Raw genomic sequence first — 3986 nt, 5'->3', positions numbered from 1 at the left:
CACATATCTGATACATCGTTTTGTTTGTATGTATATCTAAGATTTCTGGATATTAGTTGGGTCAGCTTACTTCACTGAGTAAAAGAAATACAGGGTAACCTTTCACTTTAATATTCACATACTAATTTAAATGTTCATAAGCTATAAACCACACCTACCAAGTAACTCAAGGGCCTGAATTTTAGTACAATCTGACGTATGGGAGGGAAAACTTAAAATATTTTCTGTTGTCTCTCTGCCAAATACTGAATCAGAAAATCCGTGTGTAGTTTAAATTACCCAGTTAGGAAAATATTTAGATTATCTATTAGTTTTCATATATTTTTAAGATTAAGTAACCTCTTATATCTATAAACAAACCAGTTGGTGGAACATGCCTGTAATCCCAGCATTGGGGAGGCAGAGGAAGGTAGATCTTTGTGAGTTCATGGCCAGCCTGGTCTAGAGAGTGGATTTCAAGTCAGTCTGGACTGTATAATGATATACTTTCTCAAAAAAAATTTTTTAAGTAGTTAGGAATGTATCTAACCAAATGACTCAAAAACTATTACAATAAAATTCTCTACAATAAAAATTTCTAGATATTAGCAAAGGAAATTACAGAAGATACTAGACAATAGAAATATAGTCCATGGTCCCAGATAAATAAAATTAATAGTGTGAAAATATCTATAGTACCACAGTTAATATACAGAATTAATACAATACCTATAAAAATTCCCATGTCATATGTCATAGGCTTAGATAAAATACATGAATTTATATGAAACCACAAAAGACCAAATGGCCAAAGCTGTCCTAAGGAGCAAGACAATGCTGAAGGTATTATAGTACTTGACCTCAAATTATACTATAGAGCCATAGTGACAGAGACAGGCTGCGACTGGTGCAGAAACAGACAGGAAGACCAACAGCACAGGCAGGAACCAGCCCCAGGTATCAACAGATGGGACTGAATGAAAATACAAAGTCTCTACCCAGCAGAGGAAACAACCAACAGGGCCAGTTATACTTCAGACAACAATTGCTATGCAGAATTAATAAAGAATTACAGATAAAATTAATGTTTCATATTAAAGATGATTATCTAAAAAAAAAACACAAAAGAACAAAACAAAAAACAAAATAAAAACAAACTAACAAAACAAGAATTACAGAAATTAAATGCCAAGGGAATAAAACTGTCAATCAGCACATAGGAAACAAACTAACAGGCAGTTACTAAAGCAGGAGACTGACCCCCATCAAACACTCTTTACAAAGATGTCTTTACGTTTTGCCTGACACTCAACAGTAAGGGTCTGCTTGGCTTCATTTACTCAGTCCCATATTGTGTATCTTGGTATTATTATTAGTAGGCATTTGTGGGTGGGTGTGTCTGTATGTGTGGGGTGGGGGGAGTGCATGCCATGTATGACATGTATGTGTGGGGTGGGGGGAGTGCATGCCATGGCGTGTGTGTGCAAGTCACACAACAACTCTGTGCAGTCGGTTTCCTCCTGTCCAGGGATGGGATTCCGGCCATCAGGCCAGTGTTAAACACCTTTACCATCTGAGCCATCACTGGCCCTGCTGACCAGTTGACAGTTTACCGTGTCTTTTGCTTTTAGAATGAAAACAACAATGACTTAGTTCACATATGAAGGCTCTTGTTAGATTCCTAGAAATTACCAGATTTAGAAGCTCATGTCAGCCTCCACAGCAGCTTGCTTCTGTCTTGATAACATTTCTTATCTACTCTCAGCTTAGCTTAGCTTACCTTAGTGTAGTTTAGCTTAATTAAGCTTATCCAGGGAAGCTAGTCTTTAGGGTAGAATCTGTCCTTTAACAGTCTGAGTATAGATGCCAGTGCTGTTGGAGATTTTCCCTTTTCTAATACAGCTACTCATTTTACAGATGGTGACACAAGAGATGAGATTTTAATAGTCACACAGAGTCACCAAGGATAGAGGTGACGGTAGAGCTGAGCCTCTGACTCCAGATAAAGGCAAACAGCCTTTATTGATAGAGTGCATCAATCGGACACAGGGAACAAAGGGAGAAAGAACACGCAGCAAGAGAGAAGGTCCTCTGTGTGTGTGAGTTAAGACAGGATCTTGCTAAGTGTAGTCCAAGGTGACCTAGAACTTGTGGCAAGATACTTGTCCAGCCAAGACACTCAAGCATGCAGCACAGTTGGGACTTGGAATTTAAGCCACCAAATCCTGTTGCCAAGTCCTGTTTTCCCCACCAGAACCAAGAACAGGGGTCATATTACCTACCATTCGATCTATACATAGGATACAAACTCCCATTTTCCTATTTACAGACCTGTGATGTTGCTTTTTTCACGGTGTCAATCTTGAAATAGAAAGGATGTTTATTCTCTGTATTTAGCTGCACAATGGAATGACCAAGCACCTCCTTCAGCTCTGGGCTGTCTACAGGTATGTCCCTGGGGCAGCCAGGGCAATGCTTGGGAAGTGCTTCTACCAAATCATCTCCTGAGAAGAAATCAGATTTAAAGTCAGTAGGTACACCCAAAGTGTAGTCTGGCTTCTCTCCTGTCCCACACAACTTCTGCATTCTCATTTATAGAGGGTGTGAGGTAAGCAGAACAGGATTAAGGGAATATTGGTCCTCAGACAGTCCACTTCTCCTTGTTCTCTGGGAGATCAGATGTTTAGGGAAGCGTGTTTGCCCATGTTCACCCATATGCTATAATTGCTTATATTTTTACACACTGATACAGGGTATTATATGTTGCAAGTCAGCCTTAAATTCTCCATGTAGATGCTGACCTAAAACTTCTGATCCCCTGCTTTAGTATCCGGACTGACACAGTTACAGGTATGCGACCACACCCAGTTTAAAATTTCCCATTTTTGATATAAACTATACAGAAATATTTAACTTTGAGGAAAGTGATTATGAACATAAAGGTATGATTGTCCAATGGCCAGCTTAGAGTCCCCAGACAGACACAGTGCAGCTTAGTAAGAAGGAGGCCCCGCCACTTCCTGTGTCTCCATGTGGGCTTTCTCACCTGGATGAAGGTCACAGCTCTGCGAGAAGTCCTCAATTTTGTTATCAGTATCCACGAAAACATTACCTCTACACTCACCACCATCCTGGTGGTTCAAAGTTATAAACATAAATCATTGTGAAAGCAAACAACTAGCAAAAGTAAAAGACAGTATGTCTACTTTACAAATCATTGCATCGGGAAAAGGAAGAAAGAGGAATAAAAGCTGAAAGCAAAGGAGAAAATGAGAAACACAGATAACCATGCTATCCTTGCTAAGGCAGAAACACAGAGGGGAAGGAAATTGGGTTGTCCACTGCACAGGGAATGACTAAGTAAGTGGGTTACTCGTGTGTGTGTGTGTGTGTGTGTGTGTGTGTGTGTGTGTGTGTTTATACATGTACATGTACACAAGTGCAGGTGCCCATGGAAGCTAAAACAGGGTGTTGAATCTCTTAGAGCTGGAGTTACAGGAGGTTGTGAGCTTCCAGATGTGGGATGTAGGTGCTGGAAGCCAAACTCAAGTCCTCGGAAGGAGCAGGGCTTCCCTTTACAAGCCAACTCTCCAGACACTCCACCGCACTTTATGAGACAGGATCTCTCATTGAACCCTGAGCTCACTAATTCCAGTAGGCCGCTGTCAAGTGAGCCCAGGAGTCTTGTCTCTGTCTCCCTGATGCTAGGATTCTAGATGTCTGCATGGGAAAGAGAGAGATCCAAAGACAAGCCCTTTACTGACTGAACTATCTCTTTCCTGGCCTCAACTTTTGCTTTGTTTTGTTTTAGAGGCAGCTGAGCATATGACCTTCACATGTATCTGCACAGGTGAGCACACACACACACATACATACCTGCATATACCACACACACAAAGGAAAGAATGGGCAAAGAATATATAATTACTCATCCATAAATTCAACCCATAAACTTCTAGCATAAACTTCTATACTTATAAAAATATTTCAGCAAAATAAACACATTA

General features: G+C 40.3%; 1 long non-coding RNA gene across 1 annotated transcript in view; it reads right to left on the bottom strand.

The window, feature by feature from the left end:
- Positions 1-2381: 2381 nt before the first annotated feature.
- LOC110288181 overlaps positions 2382-3986 on the bottom strand; it is a 4448-nt gene continuing 2843 nt past the window's right edge. Inside the window, exons 2-3 of the long non-coding RNA XR_002377275.2 lie at positions 3026-3110; positions 2382-2483 (exon numbers count right to left, since the gene is read on the bottom strand). This is a non-coding gene — a long non-coding RNA (uncharacterized LOC110288181). The remainder of the gene's footprint in view (positions 2484-3025; positions 3111-3986) is intronic.

This window comes from Mus caroli, unplaced genomic scaffold (genome assembly GCF_900094665.2).
Source record: "Mus caroli unplaced genomic scaffold, CAROLI_EIJ_v1.1 scaffold_22117_1, whole genome shotgun sequence".
In the NCBI taxonomy this organism is placed as follows: domain Eukaryota; kingdom Metazoa; phylum Chordata; class Mammalia; order Rodentia; family Muridae; genus Mus; species Mus caroli.
This window is presented reverse-complemented; position numbering and strand designations above follow the sequence as displayed.